At 52.1% G+C, this 18,444-nt stretch overlaps 1 pseudogene; it reads right to left on the bottom strand.

Moving 5' to 3' along the window:
* LOC115120822 (anoctamin-2-like) overlaps positions 1–18,180 on the bottom strand; it is a 130,698-nt pseudogene extending 112,518 nt beyond the window's left edge.
* Between the last annotated feature and the right edge of the window lie 264 nt (positions 18,181–18,444).

Here is an 18,444-nt window from a genome sequence, read left to right as displayed (position 1 = left end):
AACAAAGAAGATGGTGAAAGGTAATGAATGTTTTCTATTTTATTGTGCGGTTTGTGTAACGCCGAAATGCTAATTATTTTGTTTACGTCCCCTGTGGGTCTTTTGGGGTGTTGCATGCTATCAGATAATAGCTTCTCATGCTTTCGCCGAAAAGCATTTTAAAAATCTGACTTGTTGCCTGGATTCACAACGAGTGTAGCTTTAATTCGATACCCTGCATGTGTATTTTAATGAACTTTTGAGTTTTAACTAATACTATTAGCATTTAGCGTAACGCATTTGCATTTCCAGAGCTCTAGTTGGGACGCAAGCGTCCCGGGTAGAAGCAACAGGTTAAGTCACACATGTAAGATACCAAATTAAAGCTACACTCGTTGTGAATCCAGCCAACGTGTCAGATTTCAAAAAGGCTTTTTGGCGAAAGCATAAGAAGCTATTATCTGATGATAGCACAACAGTAAACAAAGATAGAAATCATATTTAAACCCTACAGGCACTACACAAAACGCAGAAATAAAATATAAATCATGCCTTACCTTTGACGAGCTTCTTTTGTTGGCACTCCAATATGTCCCATAAACATCACAAATGGTCCTTTCCTGTTCGATTAATTCCGTCCATATATATCCAAAATGTCCATTTATTTGGCGCGTTTGATCCAGAAAAAAACTGCTTCCAATTTGCGCAACTTCAATACAAAATATCTCAAAAGTTACCTGTAAACTTTGCCAAAACATTTCAAACTACATTTGTAATAAAACTTTAGGTATTTTTAAACGTTAATAATCGATCAAATTGAAGATGGGTCTATCTGTTTTCAATACAGGACAAGAACAAACTGACGCTACTTTTCTAGTCTTGCCCAACTCTCAACAGTGTTACACTGTTTCAAGATGGCCGTACTTCTTCATTTCACAAAGGCATAACCTCAACCATTTTCCAAAGACTGGTGACATTTACATTACATTTAAGTCATTTAGCAGAACTCTTAAACAAGTGCCTTACAAATTGGTGCATTCACCAATGGACCTATCAGTTGAACAGTAGTGCATCTAAATCTTTTCAGGGGGAGGGGGTTAGGATTACTTTTCCTATCCTAAGGTATTCCTTAAAAACAGTAGAAACGTCAGGTGTTTCATCCAGTGTCTACTAATAATATGCATATCTTATTTCTTGGCTGTCCAGGAAGTCGTGAAATTGGGAGTTTGTTCCAAAACTGGGGGCCCCTATCCCAAAGAGGCAAGAAGTTCAACTGGGCAGGTAGGGGATTTTTTTACTGTAAACATTTCAGTGGTAGGAGGCGAGCAGGCCAGAGGTGGATTCAGCGCAGTGACCAATTTGATTTGATATAGGCATGCCTGATCAGATGCCTGGATAGTGTGAGGTGTGTGTTTGGGTCACAGATAATCCGTGAAGATGGGGAGCACCATGGTCTTGCAGCGGATCATGACCCTAGTAACTGGAAGCCAGTGGAGGGAGCGGAGGTGCTGGTGACGTGAGAGAACTTGGGAAGGTTGAACACCAGGCATGGCTGCGGCGTTCTGGATGAGTTGTAGGGGTTTAATGGCACAGGCAGGGAGCCCAGCCAACAGCGAGTTGCAGTAATCCAGACGGGAGATGACAAGTGCCTGGATTAGGACCTGCGCCGCTTCCTGTGTGAGGCAGGGTCGTACTCTGCGGATGTTGTAGAGCATGAACCTACAGGAACGGGCCACCGCCTTGATGTTAGTTGAGAACGACAGGGTGTTGTCCAGGATCACGCCAAGGTTCTTAGCGGTGACATCCAGTGGAAGCGGTAGGAACTGTAAACAAGTGCCTGAGAAATCCAGTTCCCCAATGGAATATCATTGAATAGACAGTGACCTCAATGTTTTTTTTTCTGAATGGTTAGTCCTCTGGGTTTTGCCTGCTACATAAGTTCTGTTATACTCACAGACATTATTAAAACAGTTTTAGAAACGTCAGAGTGTTTTCTATCCAGATCTACTAATAATATGCATATCTTATATTCTTGGCATGAGTAGCAGGAAGTTGAAATTGGGCACGCTATTTATCCAAAACTGAAAAGGCTGCCCCCTATCCCAAAGAGGCAAGAAAACTCAATCTCAGGTAGGGGTATTTTTTTATTTAGTAAACATTTCACGGTAAGGTCTACACCGATAAGGTCTACACCGCTTGTATTCAGCGCATGTGACAAATACAATTTGATTTGATATAGGCATGCTGACTGAGAGATGACAGTGTATAGTGTGGGGTGTGTGTTTGGGTGTAAGAGGATAATCTGCGAAGATGGGGAGCTGGTATCACCTCTTGACATCATAGAGCAGCAGGTCATGACCCTAGTAACGCTAACATGCCGTTTAAGTCAGTGTGTCTGGTCCTACCTCCTCGTCCTCTAGACTGGTCAGATCCCAGGCATGTTTCAGACACATCTGCCTCCTCTTCCAGTGCTCCAGAAAAAAAGCAGCTAAACACACACAAAAACGTTAAAAGGACCTGAAATGTATTAGAACTCTCAGTGGCCAAAGCCCCTAAAAGCTAGGTAGCTTAATTGGTTGCTAGTAAGTAGGGGCAGTAGTGGGTTAAGTAGGGGCAGGCAGTGGGGCAGGCAGGTAGGGGAAGTAAGGGGGCAGGCAGTGGGGCAGGCAGGTAGGGGAAGTAAGGGGGCAGGCAGTGGAGGTAGGGGAACGGTAGGGGCAGTAGTGGGTTAAGTAGTGGGTGGGGCAGGCAGGTAGGGAAGTAAGGGGGCAGGCAGTGGGGCAGGCAGTGGAGGGCAGGCAGAAAGTGGAGCAGGCAGGTAGGGGAAGTAAGGGGGCAGGCAGTGGGGCAGGCAGGTAGGGGAAGTAAGGGGGCAGGCAGTGGAGCAGGCAGGTAGGGGGGCAGAGGTAGTGGGGGGCAGGCAGGTGGGAAGCAGGGGCAGGCAGTGGAGGTAAGGGGGCAGGCAGTGGGGCAGGCAGGTTAAGTAGGGGGGCAGTGGGGCAGGCAGGTAGGGAAGTAAGGGGGCAGGCAGTGGGGCAGGCAGGTAGGGGAAGTAAAGGGGCAGGCAGTGGAGGTAGGGGAACGGTAGGGGCAGTAGTGGGTTAAGTAGGGGCAGGCAGGGGCAGGCAGGTAGGGGAAATAAGGGGGGCAGGCAGTGGGGCAGGCAGTGGAGCAGGCAGTAGGGGGGTAAGGGGGCAGGCAGTAAGGGGCAGGCAGGTAGGGGAAGTAAGGGGGCAGGCAGTGGAGGTAGGGGAGGTAGGGGCAGTAGTGGGTTAAGCAGGCAGGGGCAGGCAGTGGGGCAGGCAGGTAGGGGAAGTAAGGGGGCAGGCAGTGGGGCAGGCAGGTAGGGGAAGTAAGGGGGCAGTGGCAGTGGAGGTAGGGGAACGGTAGGGGCAGTAGTGGGTTAAGTAGGGGCAGGTAGGGGGCAGGCAGGTAGGGGAAGTAAGGGGGGGCAGGCAGTGGGGCAGGCAGTGGAGCAGGCAGGGGGAAGGCAGGGGGCAGGCAGGTAGGGGAAGTAAGGGGGCAGGCAGTGGGGCAGGCAGGTAGGGGAGTAAGGGGCAGGCAGTGGGGCAGGCATGTGAAGTAAGGGGGCAGCAGTGGAGGTAGGCAGGTAGGGGAAGTAAGGGGGCAGGCAGTGGAGGCAGGCAGGGGGAAGGCAGGGGGCAGGCAGTGGGGCAGGCAGGGGCAATTAAGGGGGGCAGGCAGTGGGGCAGGCAGGGGAAGGCGGGCAGGCAGGGGGGGAAGTAAGGCAGGCAGTGGAGGTAGGGGCAGGTAGGGGCAGTAGTGGGTTAAGTAGGGGCAGGCAGTGGGGCAGGCAGGTAGGGGGGTAAGGGGCAGGCAGTGGGGCAGGCAGTGGAGCAGGCAGGTAGGGGGCAGGCAGTAGCAGGCAGGTAGGGAAGTAAGGGGGCAGGCAGTGGGGCAGGTAGGTAGGGAAGTAAGGGGGCAGGCAGTGGGGCAGGCGTGTGTGTAGGGTGTGGGGCAGGCAGTGGGGCAGGCAGGTAGGGAAGTAAGGGGGCAGGCAGTGGGGCAGGCAGGTAGGGAAGTAAGGGGGCAGGCAGTGGAGGTAGGGAAAGGTAGGGGCAGTAGTGGGTTAAGTAGGGGCAGGCAGTGGGGCAGGCAGGTAGGGGAAGTAAGGGGGCAGGCAGTGGGGCAGGCAGGTGGGGGGAAGTAGGGGGCAGGCAGTGGGGCAGGCAGGTAGGGGCAGGCAGGGGAAGTGGGGCAGGCAGGTAGTGGGGAAGTAAGGGGCAGGCAGTGGAGGCAGGCAGTAGGGGCAGGCAGTGGGGAAGTGCAGGGGGCAAGGGGCAGGCAGTGGGGCAGGCAGTGGGGGGGCAGGCAGTGGGGCAGGCAGTGGGGCAGGCAGGTAGGGGCAGGCAGTGGGGCAGGCAGGGTGGGGCAGGCAGTGGGGCAGGCAGGGGGAAGTAAGGGGGGGGCAGTGGGGCAGTGGGGAAGTAAGGGGGCAGGCAGGCAGTGGGGTAGGCAGGGAAGTAAGGGGGCAGGCAGTGGGGCAGGCAGGTAGGGGAAGTAAGGGGGCAGGCAGTGGGGCAGGCAGGTAGGGGGAAGTAAGGGGGCAGGCAGTGGGGCAGGCAGGTAGGGGAAGTAAGGGGGCAGGCAGTGGGGCAGGCAGTAAGGCAGGCAGTGGAGGTAAAGGGGCAGGCAGTAGTGGGAGGTAGGGGCAGGCAGTGGGGCAGTAGTGGGAAGTAAGGGGGCAGGCAGTGGGGCAGGCAGTGGGGGGGAAGTAAGGGGGGGCAGGCAGTGGGGCAGGCAGGTAGGGGAAGTAAGGGGCAGGCAGTGGGGCAGGGGAACGGTGGGGGCAGGGGGGTTAAGTAGGGGCAGGCAGTGGGGCAGGCAGGTAGGGGAAGTAAGGGGGCAGGCAGTGGGGGGCAGGTAGGGGGAAGCAGTGGGGCAGGCAGGTAGGGGAAGTAAGGGGGGGCAGGTGGGGCAGGCAGGTAGGGGAAAGCAAGGGGGCAGGCAGTGGAGGTAGTGGAGGGGCACGGTAGGGGCAGTAGGGGAAGTTAAGGGGGCAGGCAGTGGGGCAGGCAGGTGGGGAGGGCAGTGGGGCAGGCAGTGGGCAGGCAGGTAGGGGAAGTAAGGGGGCAGGCAGTGGGGCAGGCAGGTAGGGGGTAAGGGAGTGGAGTGGGGCAGGTAGGGGAAGTAAGGGGCAGGCAGTGGGGCAGGCAGGTTGGGGAAGTAAGGGGGCAGGCAGTGGGCAGGTAGGCAGGTAAGGGGGGGTGGAGGTAAGGGGGCAGGCAGTGGGGCAGGCAGGTAGGGGAAGTAAGGGGGGCAGGCAGTGGGGCAGGCAGGTAGGGGAAGTAAGGGGGCAGGCAGTGGGGCAGGCAGGTAGGGAAGTAAGGGGGCAGGCAGTGGGGCAGGCAGGTAGGGAAGTAAGGGGGCAGGCAGTGGAGGTAGGGGAGGCGGTAGGGGCAGTAGTGGGTTAAGTAGGGGCAGGCAGTGGGGCAGGCAGGTAGGGGGAAGTAAGGGGGCAGGCAGTGGGGCAGGCAGTGGGGCAGGCAGGGGGAAGTAAGGGGGCAGGCAGTGGGGCAGGCAGGTAGGGGAAGTAAGGGGGCAGGCAGTGGGGCAGGTAGGGGAAGTAAGGGGGCAGGCAGTGGGGCAGGCAGGTAGGGGAAGTAAGCAGGGGGCAGGCAGTGGGGCAGGCAGGTAGGGGAAGTAAGGGGCAGGCAGTGGGGGGCAGGTGGGGGGAAGTAGGGGGGCAGGCAGTGGGGCAGGCAGGTAGGGGGAAGGGGGCAGGCAGTGGGGCAGGCAGGTAGGGGAAGTAAGGGGGCAGGCAGTGGGGCAGGCAGGTAGGGGGAAGTAAGGGGGCAGGCAGTGGGGCAGGCAGGTAGGGGCAGTAGTGGGTTAAGTAAGGGGGCAGGCAGTGGGGCAGGCAGGTAGGGGAAGTAAGGGGGCAGGCAGTGGGGCAGGTAGGGGAAGTAGGCAGGCAGTGGAGGTAGGGGGCAGGGTGGGGGCAGGTAGGGGTTAAGTAGGGGGGCAGGCAGTGGAGGTAGGGGAACGGTAGGAGCAGTAGTGGGTAGAGGTCGACCGATTATGATTTTTCAACGCCGATACCGATTATTGGAGGACCAAAAAAAAGGAGACACCGAAACCGATTATTGGAGGACCCCCAAAAAAAGCCGCTGCCGTTTATTGGAGGACCCCCAAAAAAATCCGATACCGATAACGATTATTGGAGGACCAAAATAAAAGCCGATGCCAATTATTGAAGGATCCCCCCCAAAAAAAGCCAATACCGATTATTGGAGGACCAAAAAAAGCAGATACCGATTATTGGAGGACCAAAAAAAAGCAGATACCGATTATTGGAGGACCAAAAAAAAGCAGATACCGATTATTGGAGGACCAAAAAAAAGCAGATACCGATTATTGGAGGACCAAAAAAAAGCAGATACATGCAGTTGGAGGACCAAAAAAGCAGATACCGATTAATGGAGGACCAAAAAAAAGCAGATACCGATTAATGGAGGACCAAAAAAAAGCAGATACCGATTAATGGAGGACCAAAAAAAAGCAGATACCGATTAATGGAGGACCAAAAAAGCAGATACCGGCAGTGGAGGACCAAAAAGCAGATACCGATTAATGGAGGACCAAAAAAAGCAGATACCGTTAATGGAGGACCAAAAAAGGGGGCAGATACCGATTAATGGAGGGGACCAAAAAAGCAGATGCCGATTAATGGAGGACCAAAAAAAAGCAGATACCGATTAATGGAGGACCAAAAAAAAGCAGATACCGATTAATGGAGGACCAAAAAAAAGCAGATACCGATTAATGGAGGACCAAAAAAGCAGCATACCGAGGCATGGAGGGGCAAAAAAGCAGCATACCGATTAATGGAGGACCAAAAAAAGCAGAGGGGGCGATTAATGGAGGACCAAAAAGGGAATACCGATTAATGGAGGACCAAAAAGCAGATAGGGGGCATTAGTGGGGACCAAAAAAAGCAGGTTACCGATTAATGGGGACCAAAAAAGCCGATAGGGGAATTAATGGAGGAGGCAAGTGGGGCAGATAGGGGATTATTGGAGGACCAAAAAAAAGCAGATGGGGCCGATTAATGGAGGACCAAAAAAGCAGATAGGGGGCAGGCAGTGGAGGACCAAAAAAGCAGATAGCATTAATGGAGGACCAAAAAAGCAGATACCGATTTTTAATGGAGGACCCGATACCGATTAATGGAGGACCAAAAAAAAGCAGATACCGATTAATGGAGGACCAAAAAAAAGCCGATACCGATTAATGGAGGACCAAAAAAAAGCAGATACCGATTAATGGAGGACCAAAAAAGCAGATACCGATTAATGGAGGACCAAAAAAAAGCAGATACCGATTAATGGAGGACCAAAAAAAAGCAGATACCGATTATTGGAGGACCAAAAAAAAGCAGATTCCGATTAATGGAGGACCAAAAAAAAGCAGATACCGATTATTGGAGGACCAAAAAAAAGCAGATTCCGATTAATCGGCCATTTTTTTTTTACATGTATTTGTAATAATGACAATTACAACAAAACTGAATGAACACTTATTTTAACTTAATATAATACATCAATAAAATCCATTTAGCCTCAAATAAATAATGAAACATGTTCAATTTGGTTTCAATAATGCAAAAACAAAGTGTTGCAGAAGAAAGTAAAAGTGCAATATGTGCCATGTAAGAAAGCTAACGTTTAAGTTCCTTGCTCAGAACATATGGAAGCTGGTGGCTCCTTTTAACATGAGTCTTCATTATTCCCAGGTAAGAAGTTTTAGGTTGTAGTTATTATAGGAATTATAAGACTATTTCTCTCCATACGATTTGTATTTCATATACCTTTGACTATTGGATGTTCTTATAGGCACTTTAGTATTGCCAGTGTAACAGTATGGCTTCCATCCCTCTCCTCACCGCTACCTGGGCTTGAACCAGGAACACATTGACAACAGCCACCCTCGAAGCAGCATTACCCATGCAGAGCAAGGGGAACAACTACTCCAAGTCTCAGAGCGAGTGACGTTTGAAACTCTATTAGCGCGCACCCCGCTAACTAGCTAGCCATTTCACATCGGTTACACCAGCCTAATCTCCGGAGTTGATAGGCTTAAATCATAAACAGCGCAATGCTTGGAGCACAACGAAGAGCTGCTGGCAAAATGCACGAAAGTGCTATTTGAATGAATGCTTACGAGCCTGCTGGTGCCTACCATCGCTCAGTCAGACTACCCTATCAAATCATAGACTTAATTATAACATAATAACATACAGAAATATGAGCCTTAGGTCAAATATGGTCGAATCCGGAAAATGTCATTTAGAAAACAAAGCGTTTATTCTTTCAGTGAAATACTGAACCGTTCCCTATTTTATCTAACGGATGGCAACCCTAAGTCTAAATATTGCTGTTACATTGCACAACCTTCAAGGTTATGTCATAATTATGTAAAATTCTGGCAAATTAGTTCTCAATGAGCCAGGTGGTCAAACTGTTGCATATACACTGACCCCGAAGAGAAGTGACACAATTTCATCTGGTTAATATTGCCTGCTAACCTTTATTTGAGCTAATATGCAGGTTTAAAAATATATACTTCTGTGTGTTGATTTTAAGAAAGGCATTGATGTTTATAGTTAGGTACACGTTGGAGCAACGACAGTCCTTTTTCGCGAATGTGCACCGCATCGATTATATGCAACGCAGGACACGCTAGATAAACTAGTAATATCATCAACCATGTGTTTAACTAGTGATTATGATTGATTGATTGATTGTTTTTTATAAGATAAGTTTAATGCCAGCTAGCAACTTACCTTGGCTTCTTACTGCATTCACGTAACAGGCGGGCTCCTCGTGAGGCAGGTGGTTAGAGCATTGGACTAGTTAACCGTAAGGTTGCAAGATTGAATCCCTGAGCTGACAAGGTAAAAATCTGTCGTTCTGCACCTGAACAGGCAGTTAACCCACTGTTCCTAGGCCGTCATTGAAATAATAATGTGTTCTTAACCGACTTGCCTAGTTAAATAAAATAATATTATAAAATAAAATAAAATAATTTTTAAAAATGGCTAAATCGGCGTCCAAAAATACCGATTTCCGATTGTTATGAAAGGGGGTAGTTAGGGGAAGTAAGGAGGATAGTTAGGGGCAGATAGGGGTGGTAGGGGAAAGTAAGGGGGTAGGTAGGGGCAGATAGGGGTGGTAGGGGAATGTAAGGGGGTAGGTAGGGGCAGATAGGGGTGGTAGGGAAAGTAAGGGGGTAGGTAGGGGCAGATAGGGGTGGTAGGGGAATGTAAGGGGTAGTGGGGCAGATAGGGGTGGTAGGGGAAGTAAGGAGGATAGTTAGGGGCAGATAGGGTGGGGGTGGATAGGGGAAGTAAGGAGGATAGTTAGGGGCAGATAGGGGTGGTAGGGAAATTAAGGGGTAAGGAGGATAGTTAGGGGCAGATAGGGTGGTAGGGGAAGTAGGAGGATAGTTAGGGAATAAGGAGAGATAAAGGATAGTTAGGGGCAGATAGGGGGTGGTAGGGGAAGTAAGGAGGATAGTTAGGGGGTAAGGAGGATAGGGGCAGTAGTAGGAAAATGTTAGGATAGTGGAAGGATAGGGGCAGATAGTAGTGGAGGATAGTTAGGAGTAGGGAAAAAGAAAATAGTTAGGGCAGATAGTTAGGGAAAGGGAGGATAGTTAGGGGCAGATAAAGGGTGGTAGGGAAGTAAGGAGGATAGTTAGAGGGCAGATAGGGGTAGTAGGGGAAGAAGGAGGATAAGTTAGGGGAATAAAGGAGGTAGAAATTAGTAAGGCAAATAGGAGGATGGTTAAGGGCAGATAGGTGTAAGCAAATAGGAGGATAGTTAAGCAGAGCAGGGGTGGTAGGGAAATAAGGAGTAGTTAGGGGAAATAGGAGGATAGTTAGGGGAAGAAGGGGTAGTAGGGAAGTAAGGAGGATAGTTAAGAAGGGGCAGATAGGGGTTAGGGAAAGATAGGGGATAGTTAGGGAGGGAGGATAGTTAGGGGCAGATAGGGGTGGTAGGGAAGTAGGGGGTAGTTAGGGGAAAAGGAGGATAGTTAGGGGCAGATAGGGTGTTAAGGGGATAAAGGAGTGGTAGAAAGTAAGGGCAGTAGTTAGGGAAATGAGAGGGGAATAAGGAGGTGAGGGGATAGGGGTGTTAGGGGCAGATAGGGGTGGTAGGGAAGTAAGGAGGATAGTTAGGGGCAGATAGGGGTGTTAGGGCAGATAGGGTGGTAGTAAGAAGGAGGGATAGTTAGGGGAAGTGGGAGGATAGTTAGGGGCAGATAATTATGGGCAGATAGGGGTAGGGTATAGAGGATAGTTAGGGAAAAAGGAGGGTGTTAGGGGCAGATAGGGGTGTTAGGGGCAGCAGAGGTAGGAGGATAGTTAGGGCATAGGGGTGGTAGGGGAGGTAGGAGGATAGTTAGGGGCAGATATTAGGTGGTAGGGTTGGAGGATAAATAGGGGTGGTAGGGGAAAGGAGGATAGTTAGGGGCAGATAGGGGGGTGTTAGGGGCAGATAGGGGTGGTAGGGGAAGTAAGGAGGATAGGGGAAGTAAGGAGGATAGTTAGGGGCAGATAGGGGTGTTAGGGAAGTAAGGAGGATAGTTAGGGGCAGATAGAGGGTGGTAGGAAAGTAAGGTGATAGTTAAAGGGAGGGATAGTTAAGGGAAAGTATAGGGGTAAGTAGGGGGAAGGTAAGAGGTGTTAGGGGCAGATAGGGGTGTTAGGGGCAGATAGGGGTGGTAGGGGAAGTAAGGAGGGAGGATAGTTAGGGGAGATAAGGAGGATAGTTAAGAGGATAGTTAGGGGGCAGAGTAGGGGATGTTAGGGGCAGATAGGGGTGGTAAGGGAAGTAAGGAGGATAGTTAGGGCAGATAGTTAGGGAAGTAAGGAGGATAGTTAGGGGCAGAGAGGGGTGGTAGGGGAAGTAAGGAGGATAGTTAGGGGCAGATAGGGGTGGTAAGGGGAAATAAGGTGGTAGGGAAATATAGGAGGATATTTAGGGGAAGTAAGGAGGATAGTTAGGGGCAGATAGGGGTGTTAGGGGCAGATAGGGGTGGTAGGGGAAGTAAGGAGGATAGTTAGGGGCAGATAGGGGTGGTAGGGAAGTATTAGTTTAGGGGAGGTAAGGAGGATAGTTAGGGGCAGATAGGGGTGGTAGGGGAAGTAAGGGGTAGTTAGGGAGTAAGGGGATAATTAAAGGGCAGATGGGGTGGTAGGGCAGATAGGGAGGAGAGTATGGAGATAGTTAGGGGCAGATAGGGGTGGTAGGGGAAGTAAGGGAGGTAGTTAGGGGAGGTAGGAGGATAGTTAGGGGCAGATAGGGGTGGTAGGGAAGTAAGGGGATTAGGGGAGGTAAGGAGGATAGTTAGGGGCAGATAGGGTGGTAGGGGAAAGTAAGGGTAGTTAGGGGCAGATAAGGGGATAGTTAGGGGCAGATAGGGGTGGTAGGGGAAGTAAGGAGGATAGTTAGGGGCAGATAGGGGTGGTAGGGGAAGTAAGGAGGATAGTTAGGGGCAGATAGGGGTGGTAGGGAGTAAGGAGGATAGTTAGGGGCAGATAGGGATAGTTAGGGGCAGATAGTGGTAGGAAGTAAGGGGTAGTTAGGGGAAGTAAGGAGGATAGTTAGGGGCAGAGAATAAGGGTGGTAGGGGAAGTAGGGGAGGTAGTTAGGGAAGTAAGGAGGATAGTTAGGGGCAGATAGGGGTGGTAGGGAAAGTAAGGGGGTAGTTAGGGGAAGTAAGGAGGATAGTTAGGGGCAGATAGGGGTGGGGTAGGGTAGTTAGGGAAGTAAGGAGGATAGTTAGGGCAGATAGGGGTGGTAGGGAAAATGAGGGTAGTTAGGGGCAGATAGGGGTGGTAGAAAGGTAAGGAGGATAGTTAGGGGCAGATAGGGGGGGTAGGGAAATAGGGGATAGTTGGATAGGGTGGGAAGTAAGGAGGATAGTTAGGGGCAGATAGGGTGGTAGGGGAAGTAAGGAGGATAGTTAGGGGCAGATAGGGGTGGTAGGGGGGAAATGGGAGGATAGTTAGGGGCAGATAGATAGTGGATAGTTAGGGGATAGGGGTGGTAGGGGGAAGTTAGAAAGGAGGATAGTTAGGGGCAGGTAGGGGTGGTAGGGGAAGTAGGGGAGGATAGTTAGGGCAGATAGGGGTGGTAGGGGCAGTATGTGGGTAGGTAGGGCAGTATGGGACGGGTAGGAGCAGTATGGGACGGGTAGGGGCAGTATGGGATGGGTAGGGGCAATATGGGACAGGTAAGGGGCAGTACGTGAAACCAGGTAGGGGCAGTATGGGACAGGTAGGGGCAGTATGGGACAAGGTAAAACAGTATGGGACAAGTAGGGGCAGTATGGGATGGGTAGGGGCAGTATGGGACAGGTAGGGGCAGATAGGGTGGTAGGGGCAGTATTGGACAGGTAGGGGCAGTATGGGACAGGTAGGGGCAGTATGGGACGGGTAGGGGAAGTATGGGACAGGTAGGGGCAGTACGTGGGTAGGCAGGGGCAGTATGGGACAGGTAGGGGCAGTACGTGGGTAGGCAGGGGCAGTATGGGACAGGTAGGGGCAGTACGTGGGTAGGTAGGGGCAGTGGTGGGTAGGTAGGGGCAGTGGTGGGTAGGTAGGGGCAGTAGGGGACAGGTAGAGGCAGTACGTGGGTAGGCAGGGAAAGTGGTGGGTAGGTAGGGGCAGTGGTGGGTAGGTAGGGAAAGTGGTGGGTAGGTAGGGAAGTAGGGGACAAGGTAGAGGCAGTGGTGGGTAGGTAAGGGCAGTGGTGGGTAGGCAGGGAAAGTGGTGGGTAGGTAGGGGCAGCAGGGGACAGGTAGAGGCAGTGGTGGGTAGGTAGGGGCAGTGGTGGGGGCAGGGGCAGTGGTGGGTAGGTAGGGAAAGTGGTGGGTAGGTAGGGGCAGTGGTGGGTAGGCAGGGGCAGTGGTGGGTAGGTAGGGGCAGTGGTGGGTAGGTAGGGGCAGTGGTGGGTAGGTAGGGGCAGTGGTGGGTGGCAGGGGCAGTGGTGGGTAGGTAGGATCAGTAGGGGTAGGTAGGGACAGTAGGGGTAGGTAGGGGACAGGTAGGGGCAATACGTAGGTAGGTAGAAGGGGGCAGTATGGGGTCAGGTAAGGACAAGGGGTTGCAAGTAGTTGTAGTAGGGTGTAGTTAAGGGCAGTAGGGGTTAGTTGGGGGCAGTAAGTGTCAGTTAGAGGGCAGTAGGGTGTCAGTTAGGGGGCAGTAGAGGTGTCAGTTAGGGGTCAGTTAGGGGGCAGTACTGTGTCAGTTAGGGGGCAAGGGTGTCAATTAGGGGGTCAGTTAGGGGCAGTAGGGTGTCAGTTAGGGGGGTCACTTAGGGGGCAGTAGGGTGTCAGTTAGTGTCAGTTAGGGGCAGTAGGTGTCAGTTAGAGGTCAGTTAGGTAGCAGTAGTGTCAGTTAGGGCAGTAGTGTGTCAGTTAAGGGGCAGTAGGGTGTCAGTTAAGGTGAATTAAAGGCAGTGGTGTCAGTTAGGGGTCAGTTAGGGGCAGTAGGGTGTCAGTTAGGGGGCAGTAGTGTGTCAGTTAGGGGGCAGTAGGGTGTCAGATTAGGGGCAGTAGGTGTCAGTTAGGGAGCAGTAAGGTGTCAGATTAGGGGGCAGTAGGGTGTCAGTTAGGGGGTCAGTTAGGGGGCAGTAGGGTGTCAGTTAGGGGGCAGTAGTGTGTCAGTTAGGGGGCAGTAGGGTGTCAGTTAGGGGCAGTAGGGTGTCAGTTAGGGGCAGTAGGGTGTCAGTTAGGGGGCAGTAGTGTGTCAGTTAGGGGGCAGTAGGGTGTCAGTTAGGGGCAAATGTCAGTTAGGGGCAGTAGGGTGTCAGTTAGGGGCAGTAGGGTGTCAGTTAGGGGCAGTAGTGTCAGTTCAGTTGCAAGGTGTCAGTTAGGGTGAGGGTGTCAGTTAGGGGCAGTAGGGTATCAGTTAGGGGGCAGTAGTGTGTCAGTTAGGGGCAGTAGGGTGTAGTTAGGGGCAGTAGGGTGTCAGTTAGGGGCAGTAGTGTGTCAGTTAGGGGGCAGTAGGGTGTCAGTTAGGGGGCAGTAGGGTGTCAGTTAGGGGTCAGTTAGGGGCAGTAGGGTGTCAGTTAGGGGGCAGTAGGGTGTCAGTTAGGGGCAGTAGGGTGTCAGTTAGGGGGCAGTTAGTGGTGTCAGTTAGGGGGCAGTAGGGTGTCAGTTAGGGGGCAGTAGGGTGTCAGTTAGGGGCAGTAGGGTGTCAGTTAAGGGGTCAGTTAGGGGCAGTAGGTGTCAGTTAGGGGGCAGTAGGGTGTCAGTTAGGGGGTCAGTTAGGGGCAAGAAAGGGTGTCAGTTAGGGGGCAGTAGTGTGTCAGTTAGGGGGCAGTAGGGTTTCAGTTAGGGGGCAGTAGTGTGTCAGTTAGGGGGCAGTAGGGTGTCAGTTAGGGGTCAGTTAGGGGTCAGTTAGGGTGTCAGTTAGGGGGCAGTAGGGTGTCAGTTAGGGGGCAGTAGTGTGTCAGTTAGGGGGCAGTAGGGTGTAGTTAGGGCAGTAGGGTGTCAGTTAGGGGCAATGTAGGGTGTCAGTTAGGGGTCAGTTAGGGGCAGTAGGGTGTCAGTTGGGAGGGGCAGTAGGGTGTCAGTTAGGGGCAGTAGGGTGTCAGTTAGGGGCAGTAGGTGGTGTCAGTTAGGGGCAGTAGGGTGTCAGTTAGGGGCAGTAGGGTGTCAGTTAGGGGCAGTAGTGTGTCAGTTAGGGGCAGTAGGGTGTCAGTTAGGGGCAGTAGTGTGTCAGTTAGGGGGGCAGTAGGGTGTCAGTTAAGGGCAGTAGGGTATCAGTTAGGGAGTCAGTAGTGTGTCAGTTAGGGAGCAGTAGGGTGTCAGTTAGGGCAGTAGTGCAGGTGTCAGTTAGGGGGCAGTAGTGTCAGTTAGGGGGCAGTAGGGTGTCAGTTAGGGGTCAGTAGGGTGTCAGTTAGGGGGTCAGTTAGGGAGGCAGTAGGGTGTCAGTTAGGGGCAGTAGGGTGTCAGTTAGGGGCAGTAGGGTGTCAGTTAGGGGCAGTAGTGTGTCAGTTAGGGGGGCAGTAGGGTGTCAGTTAGGGCAGTAGGGTGTCAGTTAGGGGCAATAGGGTGTCAGTTAGGTGTCAGTTAGGGGGCAGTAGGGTGTCAGTTAGGGGGCAGTAGGGTGTCAGTTAGGGGGCAGTAGGGTGTCAGTTAGGGGCAGTAGAAGGTGTCAGTTAGGGGTCAGTTAGGGGCAGTAGGGTGTCAGTTAGGGGCAGTTAGGGTGTCAGTTAGGGGGCAGTAGGGTGTCAATTAGGGGGCAGTAGTGTGTCAGTTAGGGGGCAGTAGGGTGTCAGTTAGGGGCAGTAGGGTGTCAGTTAGGGGCAGTAGGGTGTCAGTTAGGGGGTCAGTTAGGGCAATAGGGTGTCAGTTAGGGGGCAGTAGGGTGTCAGTTAGGGGTCAGTTAAGGGGGCAGTAGGGTGTCAGTTAGCAATGGTGTGTCAGATTAAAGGTAGGGTTTCAGTTAGGGGCAGTAGTGTGTCAGTTAGGGGAGCAGTAGGGTGTCAGTTAGGGAGCAAAGGTGTCAATTAGGAAGTCAGTTAGGGGGCAGTAGGGTGTCAGTTAGGGGGCGTAGTGTGTCAGTTAGGGGCAGTAGGGTGTAGTTAGGGGGCAGTAGGGTGTCAGTTAGGGGTCAGTTAGGGGGCAGTAGGGTGTCAATTAGGGGGCAGTAGTGTGTCAGTTAGGGGGCAGTAGGTGTCAGTTAGGGGGCAATGGTGTGTCAGTTAGGGGCAGTAGGGTTTCAGTTAGGGGGCAGTAGTGTGTCAGTTAGGGGGCAGTAGGGTGTCAGTTAGGGGCAGTAGGGTGTCAGTTAGGGGTCAGTTAGGGGGCAGTAGGGTGTCAGTTAGGGGGCAGTAGTGTGTCAGTTAGGGGCAGTAGGGTGTAGTTAGGGGGCAGTAGGGTGTCAGTTAGGGGGTCAGTTAGGGGGCAGTAGGGTGTCAGTTAGGGGCAAGTAGTGTGTCAGTTAGGGGGCAGTAGGGTGTCAGTTAGGGGGCAGTAGGGTGTCAGTTAGGGGTGCAATTAGGGTGTCAGTTAGGGGGCAGTAGGGTGTCAGTTAGGGGGCAGTAGGGTGTCAGTTAGGGTGTCAGTTAGGGGCAGTAGGGTGTCAGTTAGGGGCAGTAGTGTGTCAGTTAGGGGGCAGTAGGGTGTCAGTTAGGGGCAGTAGTGTGTCAGTTAGGGGCAGTAGGGTGTCAGTTAGGGGGCAGTAGGGTATCAGTTAGGGGCAGTAGTGTGTCAGTTAGGGGCAGTAGGGTGTAAGTTAGGGGGCAGTAGGGTGTCAGTTAAAAGGCAGTAGTGTCAGTTAGGGGCAGTAGGGTGTCAGTTAGGGGCAGTAGGGTGTCAGTTAGGGTCAGTTAGGGGGCAGTAGGGTGTCAGTTAGGGGGCAGTAAGTGTCAGTTAGGGGCAGTAGGGTGTCAGTTAGGGGCAGTAGGGTGTCAGTTAGGGGCAGTAGGGTGTCAGTTAGGGGGGTCAGTTAGGGGCAGTAGGGTGTCAGTTAGAGGGCAGTAGGAGGTGTCAGTTAGAGAATAAGGTGTCAGTTAGAATCAGCAGTGCAGGGTGTCAGTTAGGGGGCGTAGTGTGTCAGTTAGGGGGAAATAGGGTTTCAGTTAGGGGGGGCAGTAGTGTGTCAATTGGGGGCAGTAGGGTGTCAGTTAGGGGGCAGTAGGGTATCAGTTAGGGGGCAGTAGTGTGTCAGTTAGGGAGCAGTAGGGTGTCAGTTAGGGGCAGTAGGGTGTCAGTTAGGGGGCAATAGTGTGTCAGTTAGGGGGCAATAGGGGGCAGTACTGTGTCAGTTAGGGGCAGTACTGTGTCAGTTAGGGCAGTAGGGTGTCAGTTAGGGGAGCAGGTAGGGGTGTCAATTAGGGGCAGTAGGGTGTCAGTTAGGGGCAGTAGGGTGTCAGTTAGGGGCAGTAGGGTGTCAGTTAGGGGCAAGTAGGGTGTCAATTAGGGAGCAGTAGGGTGTCAGTTAGGGGCAGTAAGGTGTCAGTTAAGCAGTAGGTGTCAGTTAGTGTGTCAGTTAGGGGCAGTAGGGTGTCAGTTGGGGGCAATAGGGTGTCAGTTAGGGGCAGTAGTGTCAGTTAGGGGGCAGTAGAGTGTCAGTTAGGGGGCAGTAGGGGTAGGGTCATTAAGGGTTAGGTTTCAGCGGTAGGCGTTAGGTAAGGACTGTAGAGTTGTAAGGTAGTTAGTAGGGATTGGGTAGGGGTAGTATGGGGTAGTTAGGGCCTGTATGGGTTAGGTAGGGGCAGTAGGGGGTAGGTAGGGTCATTAAGGGTTAGGTTTCAGCGGTAGGCGTTAGGTAAGGACTGTAGAGTTGTAGGTAGTTGTAGTAGGGATTGGGTAGTGGCAGTAAGGGGGTAGTTAGGGGGGCAGTTAGGGGTCAGTTAGGGGGCAGGTAGGGGCAGAAGGGGGTAAATACGGGCTGAAGGGGGTAGGTAGTTGTAGAAGGGGTGGTTAGGGCCATTATAGGGTGAATTAGGGCCTGTATGGGTTAGGTAGGGGTAGTATGGGGTAGGTAGGGGCAGTAGGGGGTAGGTAGGGGCAGTAGGGGTAGTTATGAGCAGTAGGGGGTAGTTATGAGCAGTATGGGGTAGTTAGGGTCATTAGGGGTTAGGTAGTTGTAGTAGGGAGGATTCAGGGGCAGCATGGGATAGTTAGGGGCAGTAGGGGATAGGTCGGGGCAGTAAGGGCATATTTAGGGGCAGTAATGGCTATTTAGGGGCAGTAGGGGATAGGTGTAAACATTAGAGTTTAGGTAGCAGCTGTATGGGTTAGGTAAGGACAGGGTTGTAGGTAGTTGTAGTAAGGGGCAGTATGGGGTAGATAGGGGTAGTAGGGGGCAGTATGCGGTGGTTCGAGGCAATATGGGGTAGTTAGGGGCAATATGGGGTAGTTATGAGCATTATGGGGTAGATAGGGGTAGTAGGGTGGCCTAGTAAGGGGTTGGTAGGGCAGTAGGTAGGAGCAATAGTGGTGTAGGTATGGGCAGGGAAAGTAGTTATATATATATATATATATATGTTGATACCCCAGAGGGACATGAAGATGGCGAAGAGGGTGGTAGCTCCGTTGTCAAACAGGTAAGAGGCTCGAGTCAACGAACAGACTGAACTCAGCTTCCAGTAGTCACACACCGTATCACACAGTGGACACATCGTGAAGTTCAGACTGTCATCACACATCTCCTGGCTGAAACACACGAGAACAAACCATAAACAAAGCCTGAAGTAATGATTGATTATGGTAACTGACATATTGATCGTGGAAACTGAGGTATTGATCGTGGTAACTGATGTAGTGATTGTGGTAACTGACGTATTGATCGTGGTAACTGACGTAATGATCGTGGTAACTGACGTATTGATAACTGATGTAATGATCGTGGTAACTGATGTATTGATAACTGACGTAATGATCGTGGTAACTGAGGTAATGATCGTGGTAACTGAGGTA

This window comes from Oncorhynchus nerka, unplaced genomic scaffold, assembly GCF_034236695.1.
Source record: "Oncorhynchus nerka isolate Pitt River unplaced genomic scaffold, Oner_Uvic_2.0 unplaced_scaffold_1061, whole genome shotgun sequence".
Classification (NCBI taxonomy): Eukaryota; Metazoa; Chordata; class Actinopteri; order Salmoniformes; family Salmonidae; genus Oncorhynchus; species Oncorhynchus nerka.
The sequence above is the reverse complement of the archived record's forward strand: the minus strand, read 5'-3'. Positions and strand labels throughout refer to the sequence as shown.